General features: G+C 45.6%; 1 protein-coding gene across 1 annotated transcript in view; it reads right to left on the reverse strand.

The window, feature by feature from the left end:
• Positions 1–17,985, reverse strand: part of LOC108936599 (IQ motif and SEC7 domain-containing protein 3-like) — a 101,875-nt gene extending 83,890 nt beyond the window's left edge. Inside the window, exons 1-2 of the mRNA XM_029248846.1 lie at positions 17,471–17,985; positions 376–453 (exon numbers count right to left, since the gene is read on the reverse strand). The gene's annotated coding sequence lies outside the window, so the exon portion shown is untranslated. The remainder of the gene's footprint in view (positions 1–375; positions 454–17,470) is intronic.
• Positions 17,986–18,390: the final 405 nt, after the last annotated feature.

Raw genomic sequence — 18,390 nt, forward strand, 5'->3', positions numbered from 1 at the left:
ACAGCAGGTTGCACTGCTGAGTGTTTTAATGCCATTAAAGACTGGCATGAAAGATTCCTATAAGAAGAAAGTAGTATATGTCAAATCTGCAGTTTTCCTCATTGTTGCTTTTATTATTATTATTATTATTATTATTATTTAACATATTTCAGAACTACAGATAAATAGTATGCGCATTTTTGTGTGTGCATGTGCAGATCATAAGAATGATGGGTAAGACACGGGTGGGGAACGAACGCAGAGACTTACAACCACTCCAATATGGATGCAATGAGAGCAGTTGCGATGCTGAGAGCTTCACGTTTTCATTTTTTGGCAACAGGACGCACAATGACAACCACTGAGCCGTTCCGGTGTCAGGAATCACCCCCTTACCTTGAGGAACAGCTGGAGATGTCTCCTTCTGGAGCCTCTGGGGCAGGGCAGCAGAACTGATGGAGGACCGTCTGGTTTCTGCGGAAGGACACAACAGGAAGGACTGGCCGTCAGTATCCGCGCCATGAGATAAAACATCGGCACAACTGGACTATTATCATGAATAATGAGCTAAGCTGCGGAGTTACGGTAAGCTGATTATCACTGTAACAAGGATCAAGCCACTGTTCTGATAAGTGCAGACACTGAAAACTGCAAACAAATGAGCAGCAAGATGCCGCACTCTGTGCACTTACACTTCAGCCTGACTTAGCGTTAAACAGTTCTAACGGCGTAGAGAAGAGACGCATCCTAACCTCCGCTACAAAAGGAAAAAATACATAATTAACAAATTATATGCAAGATATTAAAAAATTTCTCGGTGCAACTCTTCATTCCTCAACCTATATGTTGCTGTGACTCTGTGCCGATCATAAAAGCAATAAAATGTTTGTCTGTGTGTATAAACGCGATATAATTTAGACTTTGCTTTCCTTTTAGTGATACGCTTGTATCAGTAACGTTTTCCAGAGACGGTCACCTTCTGCTTTCTTTTGTTCCAGCGTCTGGACCGCCCTTCAGCGGAGGTAAGTACGAGGAAGGCAGAGCGTACCCAGAATGCCAAATGAAGCGGACAATGAGGGAAAGAACCATATCAGATTCTTATGAATGAAAATGAATACCTTGACATTCAGGAAAGGGGACCGTGCCTTTATATGATTTGCAAAGCGTTACATTGGAGCTTGGCCAGACTGCAGAGAAACTGGAGATCTCAATGATACTGCAACCCTTCAGCGGCATGGCGAGAACGGGAAGAAAAATGACAGTAATCCTGATGGGATGGAAGGGAATATAATGCTCTAACTCGGTGTTTACAGCAAGGACTGGCTTGCAGTTGGGTAGGGATGACCTTGACCTTGGAAAGACTGAGGAGTGGGTGGCATTTGAAGCGGAGCACACGGATGTGCCTTGTGACCGCCGGAGGGCTCACATCTCAGGACACGCGTCTCTCAGCCCTAGGAAGGAATGTGCTTCACCCTGTAAAAGGCACCCAGTCACCAAGGGGGGACTTCAGTTCACATCTCTGCCAATCACGAGACCCAACATTCCTGTCTGAGGACGCCTTGGATGCCCTCAATCCACTCTTGTGTGCAGACAGTGTGGTGAAATATTACCACGCTTCTACTATGAAAGTAAATCAATGACTCGTTAAATCATAATAAAATAACTGTTAAATCTCGTCTTCGTGAGGATGCTCAAAATTGATTTTTTTGGGAACATTAGTAGAGGTGTACGCTCAATTTGGAAGCATTTTTTTTCCTGAATCTGATTCTCATGGTGAAGAAGTGCTGGACCGGGATGTCGAAATGAAACGCCGGCGTCATCACAGATTCGGCGTCCAAGTGGATGTGCGACATTGCGGTGGCTCCTCTCGCGCCACCGCCCCCCATGCTGGATTCTCCACCGCCTGCAGGCCTGGGGCGCAGCGACCGCTGGAGCATCTCCAGACCCGGAGAGGAAGGCGAGGAGCAGATGGTCCTGACGGCACCGGTTTAGAGGACACCTGCTGAGCCGCCTCGATGCAAGGCTCCGAGCGGAGGTAATCGGTCGCTTCGTTTCCCGAGACATAAATAACGACAGGTTCCACGTTCTAAAAGGGGTGCTTACTTCAGTGTGGGCCCTGGCAGCCCTTCGCCGTTCCGCTGCGAAAGCATCGTCCTTCGAAGAAACGACAGAAGGCAGAAAAACGCACGGCCTTCCCGTCCTTTCGTGGCATCCCCCCACACCACCCCCAAGCCCCGAACCCTGACACGCGCGGCAGAGCGACCTGAAATGGATTGGGAGGGATTCGCTAGATTACTCACAATGTCACGGAGCGTGGCCAATAAAACAGACAGCAGGCTGCCGCAAAGAAAAAAGGCTATTTGCTCCACGCATGACCCGACCCCCCACATCACTACCACCACATTTTGCTTCCCCCACCAGGCAGGTCACAAGCACAGTGTAGGCTTTAGAGGGATTTATTAAGAGAGGACACAGCGAGTGCGGGTATGGACACCCAAATGTCCATGGCCAGTGGCCACAACCAAGGCACAGTGCAGAAGCTGCTGATAAAGCCAGGCTCCCTCTCGCTGGCAAAAGAACCACCGATGGCCAATCGGACCTGGAAACGGCAAGGCGAGCCCAACTAATTATCGTTGTTAATGAGGGTCGCAATTGTGTTTTTTCCAATGACCGTGACACAACAATGGGATTTTAATTGTAACGGGGGAGTCGACGGTGTCCGGAGTCACATGGGCGTCAGACAAATGGCAGCAGTTAAAGCTCGCAGAGCACGGGAAAAAAAGTCGTTCCAGCACTTATTCATTAAATGTGTCTGGATGAACGGTCGGGTTTTTTTACCTTGACAAATTATAACTTTTCCATCAACCGCTTTACAGCGACGGTGCCTTTTGTACGAGGCGCACTCGCACAGACAGAGACGTTACGGATTTTGTTCCGTTTGCTGAACGAGCAGCATAAATCTGTGACGGAAAAGCACTTGCGTGAGGGATAAATGATGTTTACGCAGCAAAAAAAAAAAAGAAAAAAAAAATCTGTTTATTTCATCAATTCAAAGAATTTTACAACAATGCTGTATTAATGCTTTGGTAAATTAGGAAAGTGCAGAGTCATGGCTGCATTTTTCTCTCTTCCGGTGATGTTTCCAGTTTTTAAGTGGGATGTCAGTTAAGGAAATTCTCCTTCAGCTTAGAAAGAATGTTGTGCTGACAGGTTTGGTTGGCATCTGAGCTCCGTTTCAATCTCACATCAACTGTGAGGATGTTTGGCTTCCTTTCCATGAACACTAACCCTTATTACAATTTATATCCCCTTTTCTTGCTTAAGCAAACAATATTTACTAACTCTGCAAGTTCAGAGAAATCGCAAGTTGTTAATAAAAATTTGTACAAGTCATTCAATACCTTCAATGTGTATTAAAACATCACTCATAATGAATGAATGAGTGAATGAATGAAAATAACATAAAAAAGAACAGCAACATGTAACATTTTTAATTGAAGATGTAAACTACAGTGGCACAGTGGCACAGCAGGTAGCACTGCCATCTCATAGTCTATGGGATGCTTATGTGTGGGTTTGAATCCAGATCAATCTGTGTAGAGTTTGCAGGTTCTAACTGCGATCGCCCAGTTAAAAGTTGCATTTCAGGTGAAGTGGTGACTCTAAATCGTCTGTAGTGTGTACAGTAGGAACAATCCTGTTACCTGTGTAATAGGTGTACAAGTGTTCTGAACCAAAGTGTCTTGCTTTAACCTCTTTACACTACCTGTGATGTGAATGCAAGTCTGACAAGGTAATTTGTAGGTCAGAAGACTGAGAAGCACTTTTAAAAACAAGTAGGACATCCAAACCAGTCGCCACGGAGCAGTGACCTTAGATCGGTGTTCCGAGACGGCGTTATGGCATCAACTGATTGGCTGCTCTGTAGGCATCCCATGATGAAGGTCTTTGAGGGAAAAATACATACATCATCTGAAACCACTTGTCCCATGTGGGGTTGCAGGGAGCCGGAGCCTAACCTGACAGCACAGGGCATAAGGCGGGAGGGGACACACCCAGGACAGGACGCCAGTCCATTGCAAGGCACCCCAAGCAGGACTCGAACCGCAGACCAACCAGAGAGCAGGACCCGGTCAAACCCACTGCGCCACCACGCCCCCCTATTTAATGTGAGATACATATAAATTATGTAAATAATAGCTTTATATTTTATATATTCTTCTTCCTCATATGAGCCATGCAGCAAATACTTAGTTATGCCTTCAAACAGATGATTTGGAGTTGTAAGGTCCGGATTCGATAGCTTTAAGACTTCTGTTGTTTCCCAAGCAATTACATTTCTCAAATAGGTCTTTGAGTGTTTATTTCATAATTTCTCCCCTATACCTTTGTGTTTTTCGCCCTTGATGTGTGATGGGTCGTCGTGTGTGAAGGATAGAGCCGCTGTGGTGCGAAACAAATTTCAGAAGAGCCTGACTATAAAGTTCAGTCATATTAAGCGTGTCGTGTGGCACATAATATGAAGTGTATTAAAATGAAAGCCACTGTTTCTTGAGCCCCACAGTCTCAGTGCACAGGACAGCCCGCATCGAGTGCTCCTCCTGACTCACAATGTCAGCGTACTCTTCATTATTCTTCTCCAGCACTCAGAGTCACTGCAGCTACATCAGGAGCTTAAGCGCTGCATTAGAGAGACTCATCTAGCGGCGGGGCGCGGACCGAACGACCTCCTCGCCGGCATTACAGGAGATGTACATCAGCCCCTAATCTGCCAGGCCTCATTGTATTATGCATTTGTTAATGGTGCCACGGAAAGTCCTGCAGTCCTGGCTGCTGCTCAAGCCAACACTCAAGGAAAGCTTGTCCGAAAGTTGCTTTTTAACAGCACGTCTTTTTAAAAAAAAAAAAAAAAAAAAAAAGCACAATATGGGCGGCACGGTGGCACAGCGAGCAGCGCTGTTGTCTCACGGTGCCTGGGTGGTGCAGGAGGACATGGGTTTGATCCTTGTTCAGTCTGTGTGGAGTTTGCATGTTCTCCCTGTGTCTGTGTGGGTTTCCTCTGGGTGCTCTGGTTTCCTCCCACACTCCAAAGACATGGTGTTCAGGTTCCCCCATAGTGTGTGAGTGATAGAGTGTGTTCCACTGATGTATGGATGAGTAACCCATTAGAAGTAGTGTATCTAGCAGTGTAAGTCACCTTGGTGAATAAGGTGTGTGGGACGATAACACTACACAGAGCTCATTGGAAGTCGCTTTGGAGAAAAGTGTCTGTTAAGTGGAATAAATGTAAAATGCAGGGAGGCTGAAAGCCACGTGCCACAATTCGAAAGTGCAGCTCGTGATGGCCGGATCCGCTGCCGTACCATAATTAGAGGTAAAGGACGCTGGCGGCGGTGCTGGAATACTGAGTTGGCCGGTGCCAGGGTTGGCATGTGCCGCAGGAGCCCTCGGACCGCGCCGAGGAGGTGTCGGGCCTTTTAATGCAATTTGTTTACAAATTGGCGGAGCTTTCATCAAAAATCCCATTAACTTCAGCAGGGTAAAACAACCTAATAAACACTGTAGAGCCAAAAATACATCATTTAGAGCCACATGAAAGCAGCATTAGTCTTGGGATGTTTGAAATTTTATCACTCCAAAACAAATTGCGTTTTTAAATTGCACCTTGCGTTTGCATTCCGAGCGTTCTCCGCGTCACATCTCCGCATGCCCCGTTACGCTCATCTGCCCCAAACACGTCCTTATACTGGAGGGAACTAGTTATTTTTTGTCTTGTTTAATTTGTGCCTTTTTAAAAGGTGGAGAGGTGCGGCCGTTCTTCAGTTAGGGTTAAAGGCAAGCGGTGACATTAATAATTTCATAAGGGAAGCAGAATGGCTTTCAGCCGTTGGAATTCTGAGGCCACCACTTTTACCGGGTTTTTTTTTTTTTTAAGATGGACATTATTCATTTGGCTTTGTGTCAGTTTTCTTCATTAAGTGGATTATTTATGGACTGACTTCCTGAAATTAAGAACATGGGCACCGAGTGAGAAAGCATGACATGTGTTCATAAACGATCATTTAACTGTTCTCTTCCATTACCCCATAATAATAAGTCAAGTAGCCTGTCTGTGATTTTTTTTACTCTTTCATGAATCCCTGAATCCGTTGTCATCCTTATTTCTCTTAATTCATTGCAGCTGTCGGATGCTAACTTTAGACTTCAAGGAACTGTTTAATTTTTTATTTATATTTGTAAGCCACACGTGAAGGGGGTGTGGTGGTGCAGCGGGTTTGGCCGGGGCCTGTTCTCTGGCAGGTCTGGGGTTCAAGTCCCGCTCGGGGTGCCTTGCAGCGGACTGGCTGTGTGTGTGATTTCTTTCTTCAACAGCCTACAAAACCCTTCCTGTAATAGTGTAAGTTTTCGCAAAAGGAATGGTTCGAAATCTAAAATATGCTCTTTCCCATTGACACTAACGCGGAAGACATTAAATCACCGTCTGCAACAAATATTTTTGAAACATCTAAGTGCCTAAGACTTTTGCAGAGTACTGTATATGTTCTCTCCACCCTAGAATTAGAATATTCTGCTTTATGAAGCTCAACCACTGCGCCCCCTGCTGCCCGAAAGAAGGATGGAGGCAAAACTGGCATTTGCTGGTTGGAATGCAGCTCAAGAATGGACCATTACTACAGCGGGATTCAAACCCTACAAGCCACTATGCCACCTGCTGCCCCCAAACACTCTACTATTTCTTACCACACCCCTCCATACAAGAAGAGACATCCACCAGGCAGCAGGATAGACTGAGACTAAGGAAAGGCTCATAATCGCTGATAAAGCACTGCGCGCCGGGGATCAGGCTGGATTGGGGGGTTTGATTTAGACAACGTTATTTCCACGCTTATAAACCAGCTCGCTCTCCTATGGGAAGTGACTGGGTGGAACTGACGCCATGCACCAGTGCAACCTATTCTCCTTTTACTGAAGCGATCAAACGAGTGCTTTTTCCAGACTGCCGACCATCGTAGGCGTCGCATTAGGGCACCGTGCTTGATGTGCCGGCTTGGCCTCTGTGTCTCCAGCCTGCATCGCCGCCCACCTCCAGCCCCGAGGTCTGAGCTGCTGCCGCCACCCCGCCGAGCCGCCGCGGGCCTGCTGCAGAGTCGGAATTAGACACGGCACCTGAATATTAACACATGGAACATGCAGCACGTAGGCAGCCCTTCTGTGACTGGCAACACCGCCACCCTCCTGAGAAGCACCTCAACCAGACACCACGCATCCGTGTCTAAATGTTGTCAGCCTGCATGCAGAAGCAGACAGCTCCCATGGGCAGGCTGGTGCCCCCCAACAGCTGGGCTGTACACTTGGACGGGGGTTCGAAGCTGACTCCATCTGTGTGGATGTTGCATGTTCTCCCTATGTTCTTGTGGGTTGGTTCTGGTTTCCTCCCACAGTCCAAACACATGCACATCAGGTTAACTGGTCCCCTTGCGTGTGCGTGACTGCAGATGGATGGATCACTGTAGGGAGTTTACGGCAGCGCATCTAACACTGTCAGAGACTTTTAAAGGTAAACGTGCTGAAGATAAAGGTGTAAGATAAATGATAGTTAATAGTCATTGTACATTGTTTTGGAGAAAAGAGTCTGCTAAAGGGTTAAATGTAAAGTCGTCCAATGTTGGTGCAGGAGGAAGGTTCTCCAGGATCAGGCATAGAAGGGTTACTGACATTCCTATCGATGGAAATTATTACAGTTTTTGATAACATGATTCCGTACGTTTTTACTGTAATGGTTCATATTATAGTGTTTTATGTCCTGTTTATTGTGTTTATCTGCTTTTTTATCGTGCATTTCAAGAGCTCTGCGGTAACACAGTTTTCCTCCTATCGCTGCATCAAAGTCTGCTTGGTCTCCTCGGACATCGGAATACAGAATTAATTAATGTATTTATTTCAGTGGCAGAAATTGCATGGTGGTGACATTAACTTACAGGAATTTTATAACTATCCACACAGATTTTTTTTGATCGCTGGAAAAATGTTAGAACATCCATGTGATTTTCTAGAAAAGTCTGCTCTACTTAGCAGCAGAAGCATTTTCCGTTGAATATTGTCAAAACACGAAGCACCAAAGGCTCCTCATTTTTTCCCCATTTGCATATTTTTCACTAAAGCATCTATTTTAAGCATTTTCCACTCAGGACAATGACAAGCAAAACAAAAACGGCAAGATAATTCTTGCTGTAAAAAAAAAAATACAGTTCCAACAAATTCAAATGCTTTCCATTTTCAGACATTCTATCAAACCCAGTTTGATCCCAGAATTCAATGTGTCTGAGAAGCAGAACCATTCCATGTTTTTGTTTCACTGAGGGGAACAGCGCAAATGTCCACAACATCAGGCCCAACAAGACTGGCTCAGAATAAATGAGAGAGCACCTCTTGCATCATTAAAATAATGAACGCACTCATTTTTTACAGGATATATTTCTATGAGGGCAAAACGACATTAAGCACCAAAGTCATGACATTTTTTCTGGGTCGAATGGTCAATATAATTAATTGATAAAATGATACCGCAAACCTTGAGATTATTTTTCATTGCCAAGAGTCAAGAGTCAAAAGAGGCTTTATTGTCATTTGGACCATGTACAACAGCACACAGTGAAACGAAACAACGTTCATTGCGGTTGCGTGGATCATTTCATGGATCGTTGCAGTTTGTCTGCGTTCATCATAATTCCTGAGCTCTTCTTTTCGCCCTCCGTCCAGTTCATCTTACATACAGTAATACCTCACCCTACGTCGTTTCGTGTTGCGTCGATTTTCACTTTACGTCTGTGTTTTCTTAAATATATATGGAAAAATACAATTCGTCTTCATATTAAAAATTGTTAAAAACTTAAAAAATCACTTAAAAACAATAAAAAAGTGTAAAATCAAATAAAAACAAACATTAAAATATATAAAATAATATATTGTATTCGATAAAGTCGAGTTCCGCCGCGTTATTTGTTTTTTCTTTACCATTAATTTAAGTGTATACACTTAAGGGGAATGCTTATTAGGGGTTTATAGGGGGTCTAAATTGGTTTTTTAGGGGTAATTTCGTTTTCCGTCGTTTTTCGGCTTAAGTCGCGCCTTTCGGAACCAATTAACGACGTAGGGCGAGGTATTACTGTATTGTACTTCATGCCTTCAGCTCAGGCGATCTGTGCTGATTATGACACAAACCACGTCCTTCGATAAATGATCTCAACTGTAGAGCGTCTCCCAAGAAGACCGGTCTTTGTCCCAGCGTCCAGGCAGGCCGCCCCCTCGTTCACGTCTTTGTAACACAGCACGCGTGAGCTGCCCCTTCCTTGCTTTCTCGAACCCAGGGTTGAGTTGAGCTTTCTTGAAATCTTTATGGCTGACATCACTGTAGGCGAGAGCTCGGTCCTGACCCCTGCTCGCTCTTAACAGCTGTTCCAGCGCAGGGGGAACAGACCTGGTCATTAATGCTGGCAGGCTGGAGGAGGCCGTCATTAGATGGGCTCTTTAAGGCAGGCCTGAGGGGCTTAAACTGATTTATTCTCTTGTCGGGTGCTGCTGGGGCACAGTGGGCGGGGCTGTCAGTGGTTCGGGGACGCTAGGAGGAGCCACCGAAGCAGGAAACTATCCTTCATCCCACAGCTGATGCCTGACCTTATTGCTGTTCTGATGCTCTCGCAGGAGGATTATGGGAAAGATGATGGTCGGGAAGTGGTGCATCTAACTGAGGAGGAGCACTGAGGTATCACTAGTCACTCGGTCTGTCTGTGCTCACCAATGTTCCTATGCAAAATGTTCTCAATCCAATTTTTTTTTTTGTTTTTGTTTTGTTTTTCGCGACCTCGGCACTCTTGCACTTCTTTCGGTAATGTTTTTCACTCAGTGATTAATGTTTAAAAACAAAGCCGAAAACGAGCTCTACGGGCTTCTGCAAAAGGAACAAGCAGGAGCCGTCTCGCTCTTCTGGTCACCCTTTCTGTTCTTACATATTCTTAGAAATTATGTTGAAATAAATATCAGTCGGTTCCTGGAATATGAGCTGTGACCATCTGCTGCGGTGGAGGCCGCTGCAAACATCAAATATGAACAGGAGGAAACTCAAATGAGGCAATGTGGACATGTTCCGAGCACCTCCCTTGGGGATGGCGGACACCACGCGGCACACGGGTCCGGATGGACGGATTACGGACGCCTGTCTCGCAGAGCCGCCCCCTTTGGAAGCGTCGCGTACAATGGCCCGTGGATCCTGGTGGATTATCTGCCCTTTTCATCCCATCCAAACAATGTTCCCGCTGCAGAGCGTCAGCCGCTAAGAGGCCGGGTCCCTCCCACTGCCCTCGATGATGTAACGGCCGCCCACGCGATCTTACGACAGGGAGGGCTCAGAGGATGGGGGGGGTGGGTTTACGAGAGGTGCCCTCAAGCCGGAGTGGCGCAGCCTGGCAGAGATGCGTGCGTAGGTATGAATAACTGAGATATGTGTCCAAGGGCATGAGTATACCACGCTCAGTAGCCCCTCCTCCCACAGCCAGCTGCTTCACCCATAATCCCTTATGTACTCCGTAATGGTTGCGTGACCGCCAACAACGAGCCATACTGTTTTTTCACCACCCAGTTACAGTTTTCCAGGCTTTTGACAGGACACTCAATGTGTGTTGATGGCTATGGAATGAAAAGGCCCCTACAATACTTGACTTGGGGGCAAAGGCTGGAAGAATAGTGGATCGGACGTTTCCTGTCTACTCCGATCACCTCGTCCTGCACAGTGGTGTTGAGCAGATGATTTTTGCCATTTGTCTTGGTCAAAATGCTATAACACTTGACATTTCCTGGGCGATGGGGAGAACAATGACCGATGATGAGATTCCTAACGTCCCGCTTGCAAAGTAGTTTACGAATGCAACGCCGGAGTCCCAATGGACTATGGGCATTGCACTTACTATCAGTGTTATGTATGGTAAAATATGCTTACATTACAGCGTTCTATTTCTATATCTGGCAACTCTTTGTGCATTTTTTAACTTTGAGAACTTGCCTAAATTCTAATCCTTATGCATTTGAAAATCTGACAGAAGATAAATGCAAACTTGGCAAACTGTCAAGAAGCACCAATGACTGAGTCCATATGCTGTAAATATTTCACAAGCTCTTTGCGGTTGTTTCCAAATAACATTCTTTGCTTTAAGTCTTGAATCTATGATATTGATGGCTTGAATAATGGGACAACAGACAGTTGTAGCTCATGTCAGTTAACAGTGTAAAAGGTCTCATAATAATGACAGGGAAAGTGCCACCGAATTGGATTCAACCATGCAACCACCTGCACGGTATTCATGGTAAGGGAGGGTACGGAAGTGGTTTACTGTTACCTTTTTCACTTGTCTTTGGATTGCAAGTATGGAGAAAACATTCAACCTCCTCACACCCTGAACCAAATTTGAACCTACACCCAACCTTGCAGCTCAGGCATCAGCATCACCCATTGCACCACCATGCACTACTCACTCAATAAAAGTTAAGAAAAAAAACTCTGTAGTGTTTAATCAGGAATTTCTGATCGGTTATGTCAATTTCCTCAGTTAACCTGAAAAAAAACCTTGGAACTGAGATGAGATGTTACACCAGCTTCACAACATTGTCGTCAGGTTGACATTCGAGCGGGTTGTTAAAATTCCAATCAAATCTGCACGTGAAATTTCCAGGGCACACAAGTAAATAATAAGACATGTTTCCTCAACCCATGAGGTTGTAAAACATGGCACTGAGTTAGCAGTCTGAATAATAGCAGGAAAGACGGTTTGAATTCAATAGGGGCTGGGGTAATCTTAAATAATGGCGCAGTAATGGAGTTACCTGTAGTAATAAAGCAACAGCATAATTCTGGTCAAGAACTGTATTACCTTCATGATGTGCCACCAAATGACTCAGTGATGCCAAACGGAGCTGTGTACGGTAGGCACACGAAAGGACACTCGGGTTGTTCAAAACCACCGCTACGGGAAATGGCAGTTTCTTATATTAGCACAGGCTAAGGTTCGACCGGGGACCCCGGCGGCCGGCAAGCAGTGCCGTTTCTTTCTCTCCCTTCATCTCACCACGATCTCTGGAAAGTAGCCGATTAGAGCTCGCTTCAGAGGCTAACTGGGGCATGAAACATGTGTCTCTTTGGGACTCGCTATATTTTCTACAATTTTTTTTTTTCATTTTTACGAATAAATGCGGTCTTGATGCTGCATAAAAACATTGCATTTTGTCCCAGTTCTCCAGTATTAGTGTCGCAAGTAGAAATCAATCCTTAATTGAATGTTTATGCTAAAGCCTGCACAAAAACTGGAAGCGTCCACCCCGGATAAGCCCTAACTTTGGGAAATGATCTGTACGAAGTCCCTCAGTCCCCCTTCTGGGCCAAGATGAGGCTCTCCAGCTCCCCTCTCCAGAGCGCTGTTGCCGACACGGATCTCCTCCACCTTCACCGCCAAGTCTTAATTAAAGTGCATACCTTCAGAAACAAGGTTTGTGCATATACATATGGAATAAATGTATGTTTTATAATGAACTAATTTCCGGTTCCATCAGTTTAAAACACACTGCGACACAACACATAGGGGAAATTTAATCAAAAGCAAACTGCGCGACGGCTTAGATTTACTCTTTTTTTTTTGACATTTTCCTCCAACGCAATTTACAGCGTTAAGCTACTTACACCGATTTACCCATGTTTACAGTGGGGTAAGTTTTACTGGCACAGTTTAGGGTAGGTACCCTGCTCAAGGGTACTAAGCGAGCGTTCAACCTGTAGCCTCTAAGCCCAGATCACAACAGACTGAACATTTCTCCAAAGCGACGTACAACTCATAGAAAATACAACGTGTACTTCACACTAAGAGAAAGAGACTTAGATGCAGACGTGCGATTCTTAAGTGCAGTTAGTTTCTTTCCACCGTATGAACCGACGTTCATCACACGAGTATCTGCATAAGGCAGAAATAAAAGGAATAAAAGGGATAGAGGATAAAAGAAATAAAAGGGATAGAAGATGGATTTTTCATTTCTCACTATTACAAAAGCACAGAACATGGTTGGGGCAGCTTTTTATCCGAGAAAGGTTAGCGAGAACAACCCACCCATAATCGCATTTTTAAACACATGAATGATTATCAATGTATTTTTCTTTTCCCTGTCTACTCTGGGCCACCTCAGGTGTGCTTTACTGGAAGACACACAACGGAGGAGTGAGAGAACCCTGCGGTCCCGATTAGCAGTGGAGGCACATGGTGCGAGTTGGCGAGCGCCGGCTCTGGATGGGGTACAGGAGCCGAGGCCCAGATCCGGTTGAACAGAGACGGATCGGGTGCAGCCAGTCTGCACACACACGGCTGTTCTGGCTGGAGCTCAATGTCAGGGAAGATGAGCGCCATGGGAAATGGGTAGGGATTGGCTGGCAGGGCGTGGGGGGCAATTGGGGAGAGTAGAGAGACTACCCCTGTGGAGTAGGGGGTGTGATATGGGGAATAGGGATTCTCGGAGTTGGCTTCTCCGTTAAGACATACGGTTAACCCATGAAGGGTTCCTTCAGAGCTCTACCCCCCATCTCATCTATACAGCCCCTCAAACCAAACTTCTTCTTGGAACACTGTGTTTCTTCACACGTCCTCAAAGGCCATTTCACTTGGAACCAATTAATATTTATTTTGCGCCTCTTAAAACAATGGAATATTCCCGAACACAAGTGTAAAGCCTGATGTAGAATAAACCCGTTTCCATCTCCTTATAGGCTGTTTCATACGAATGAATTTTTATTGCTAAGGAAAATTCATTTGAAAGAGACAAAGATCTGAAGCAGGACAGAATACAATGCCTTCAAACATTAATATATCTGTAGTGTCTTCCTGTGACCGGGGTGCGGTGGCGCAGCAGGTTTGGCTGGGTCCTGCTATCTGGTGGGTCTGGGGTTCAAGTCCCTCTTGGGGTGCCCTGCAATGGACTGGCATCCCATCCTGGGTGTGCCCTCTCCAGCCTTGTGCCCTGTGTTGCTGGGTTAGGCTCTGGTTTGCCGTGACCCCGCTTGGCAAAAGTGGTTTCAGTCTGTGTGTGTCTTCATATGCAGTCATTTGCCATAGTTAAGACCAAAAAACATATTAGTGTTACTGTTAGCATTACACTAATAGTAATACTATAACATTACTATTAGAGGGACTTGAACCAGCAAACTGCAGGTTAAAGCTCAATGCCCTTAGCCAGCACACAACTTGCTACCCCTAATAACACACCTATACCCCCATAGTAAGTCTTTTTTGGTTTAATGAAGTAAAATAAAATCCTGTTGATGCTGACAACATACCTGTGGGCAAATTCATGACAAGGACGTTTTTTACAACAAACACCCAACTTAGAAAGTGCTAAACAGGCACCGCTGCACGGCAGAAGGATTCAAGCATCGATGGCACTCCCTGGTACTGGAACCCGTCCCCGAAGGTCCACGGGTCTGTGCGCTCTCCGTTACTTCGTCCCATACTGACGGAGCTAATCAAAGCGAGCAGCAAGTGTAAAACAACGTTCCTGACGCTGACGGCACGTGTTGATGTGTTGTGCTGAGGGCGAAGGTTTACGGCTTGGCTGGTGTCAGGAGACAAGATTTACATCCCGTAACATTCTAAACATAAAAAAAGAAGGATTGTTATTATAGTTAAATGTTTGCTTTCAATTATTTTTCACAGCGCAAATGACATTTCTGACCAACATTGTTGTTTCTTCAGGGACGTCAAGGTCTATACATTCATCTTTTTGTGCTTCCGTACCATCTGCTGATGTATACTCAGTCTACAGACGTGCGGCCAGCAGCAGTAAAACAGTGACCCGTACCAGTGTAATAAATGTACGCTACCATGCTGGCCAGTGGGAAACTGAGATTATATATCATTTCTGCGTTGCCGGTGCCCATGTTTTACCCTTGCTAAGACCTGTCAGGTAATGTGGGGAGTCACGCAGCAGCAGAAGAGTGTCAGCATTCGTAATGAGCCCAGGTGAAGGTCTGCGTGGTCCATCCAGTGAGTACCAAAGCAAAGAATTCGACCCCACAACCTGCTGGTATCTATGTACTGTTATTGTTCTACATCCAACACATAGTTTTGTTTGGCATTTTCAAGGTAAGCCTTCTTTCGACTGTATTTCGAATCTAGAATAAACCTTGAGAGCAAGCATATAATGTGTGAACACTGGGCACTGAGCTACTGCAGGAGATTTAGGATTTTTTTAAACAGGAATTTTTGAAACCCTAAAAATTAGTACTATAGCTTCGGGTATTTAATTACTGAATGGAACATGAAGCTCTTAACCCCCAGCACCAATATTAATCAGCATTAACAATAAGGCAATCTCGGGATACAATTAAAAATAATGCTAAAAATGTATAGACTTTGGGGCTCATTTCCACACAAACAGTCTCCACGTGATATCAGCGAATTTAGGAACAGCAGTGCTCGTCAGGCCAGTTACAATAAACAAACGATTTTTACGTGTTGGAAAACTTCATGGATGGAGATATCTGCTCCATCTGTCTGCACACAGACACTTTTTTTCCGGAATTAATGTTTAATACCACGAGTCCTACGAGACAAGCTTATGAGCTTTCGCTGTATTTTTTACAATATAAAGGCAACGACGACCAACAAACACAACGAGTTTCAGATCAAATGACTTAAGACCACAAATTATTGCCAAAAAAAATCACATTAATGACCAGATTATGCAGGATAAAAGAAATCTACAAGGGTGTCAAGCATAAATGATTAAAATAATATATACTATCATAATAATAATTGCATAACGTGACACCTGAAACTTAAGACGAATGCTTCCAGATAAAGAACGATAGAAGGGCTCGACAAAAGGGAAAGGGAAGGTGTGTTAAAATGAGTCAATGCTATTCCATGCAACCGTACGGTACATTTGTAACCCCAACCTGGATAAGTGGTCTGAGGTTTGAAGTGTCAGAGAACAGCAAAAACAGCCATATGGCCTCTCCAGGAATGTTCCTCCTTTTTTTCAGGATTATGATAAACCTCTTCCACCAGAGAGCCCGAGGCATGGCTCAGCTCCACGACAGGACCTTCAAAGAGGCAGTCTAATGAGATGTGCTTCCACGCTTTGTTACGCCACTGTCTGCAGTCTCCCTCCGACACGGAGAACCACTGAGAACTCAAGCAGAGGAGCGCAAAACTTCTTAAACCCCTAAAACAAAATTTATGATTTAATCGTTAACGCCAGCCTGAACGTAAAATGTTCCCGCTCTGCCCTCTCCTGTTTCCATTTGCATCCAAGGTTGGTTCAAAACCCATTTGTCACTTTGGCAGTTTAAAAAGGGTTCTTTGTTGAGGAGAGACTTGGTGAAAGAGAACCGAAGGACTTGTTCATTGGAGCAGCCCCTGAGATTGCGTGGGACCGCGTGTCACCATGTACTCGTCTATCTGCCCTCGGAAAGAGAGCTGAAAGTTGCAAAACTCAAAAGATTTCACGTCACAATTTTATATCTTGGGCCCTGTATATAATGTACTCTTTTCGTTACACCGGATAACAAGAAATGCTGATTTAGCAATACATATATGTAAAAATATGCCTAATTGTGCTAAGAATCCCTCTTTCATTCTGGAATTGTAACTTTAGTCATGTATTTTATTTGAACATATATCGTGATTTATCTTGATGGATGTTTTTTTTTTTATTTACTATTTGCTTGATTTTTTTTTTTTTTTTTAAATCTAAGTTCATATTTCTTATAATTTTGCTTTACTCAAAGAGATTTTTAGGGAGGAAAATAATAGAAGAGTTTAATGGTCAAAGGCTTATGATTTATACTTGAAGAGGGGATTAGAGGCTCAAATTATAAGAGAAATAATAAGCCATGGCTATGACATTAGCACACTTTAGAGAATGGTCTAATGGCCTGTTTCTTTCATCGGTGCTCATAATGACAGTGATGCAGAAGAATTTCCATCCGAAGACGGTCCTTTCCACTCACACGGCACATGTAAGATGCTCATAATAACAATAATTCCCTAAAAAGGTGCAGCATGGTTTCATGAAGACATGAGTTGTTATTACGCTTCAGTGTTTCCATGAAGAGCGATGAAGCTCAGAGACCCCCAACAAGTGTTTCATCACGACCCCTGTTCGGAGCATTAATATTAGTCACGTTTAGCCTTTTGTTATGAATCCTCCTATGAATGTTGCCCCCCAGTGAGTGTCGATGTGAATCCTGTTAAGAATTTTCCTATTAGAGCCAACTACGCTCACATTTCACACGCGGAACGGACTGATCTGGGAACAAGACAATGACTGCGGATGATAAGGGTTCATGGAAGCGATCATTTAAAAGGCGGGAAAAGTTTGTTGTTGCGGGACTGGCCTTTTTCGAACTACCTACGCGCTCCGCTACGGGTGCGAACGGTGGGGGGAATAATCACGGACTCACTCCGCTTTCCGCGCGAGTCCCACGGAGCGGCACAGCGTCGTCGGTGTCTGCGGGACCAGCGACTTGCAGCACGGGCTCTTCTTGTCCTCGTCCGCCGACTCGGGGCTCGACTGCGCGCCTTGCGGGGACGGCGGCGACGTGGGCACGAGCTGCAGCTGCGGATGCGGCGGCGCGGGCTGCCCGTGCGCGGGGAGCGCGGCCGCGGCTTTGGCAGCCGGGTGCGGGTGCACGAGAAGCGGCGGCTGCGGGCTGGCGGTGCGCGGGGACGGGTGGTGGTGGTGGTGGTGGTGATGCTGATGCTGATGCTGCTGCTGCTGCTGCTGCTGCGGTGGCGGCGGCTGCTGGTGCTGATGCTGATGCTGATGCTGATGCTGGAGGAGGAGCGGCTCCCTCAGCTGCCGGTTCTCGCCGACGAGCTCCTCCACCTTCCTCTCCAGCTCGTCTATGCGCTGCCTTTGGGTCTGGATCAGACTCTGCTGGTTCTGCACGATCGTGGTGAGCTCTTTCAGGTAGAGGACAGCTTTCATGGGGTTATCCAACAGGCTCTCCATACTTTTTTCAAAATATTTAAGAGGGGAAGGGGGGGGTCTCTGCTCCGGTCGCCTAAGTGCAGGCTCGAGCTGTCCTCTCCTCAAGGTGGATGACTGCGAGGATGCGATGAGCAGCCTGCCCCTCTTCTCCTGCGCACCCGCTGGAGATGCTCCAAATGCGCCTGATGCTACAGTGATGCGCTGAGCTGGGATTGGAAGAGGAGCTGGAGTACAAGGGTGATGTCAACGCCTACATCAGCCAAGCGTGCCACTAATATAAAATATTAACTCCTTCCCGCCTTCTGCACTGACAGCTCTTAGCTGATGTATGCATGTGGCGAAGGAAAACTGCGCGCTGCCTTTCTTAGTGTGTGAATTCGTCACACACCC

The sequence above is a fragment of the Scleropages formosus genome, chromosome 24 (assembly GCF_900964775.1).
Source record: "Scleropages formosus chromosome 24, fSclFor1.1, whole genome shotgun sequence".
Classification (NCBI taxonomy): Eukaryota; Metazoa; Chordata; class Actinopteri; order Osteoglossiformes; family Osteoglossidae; genus Scleropages; species Scleropages formosus.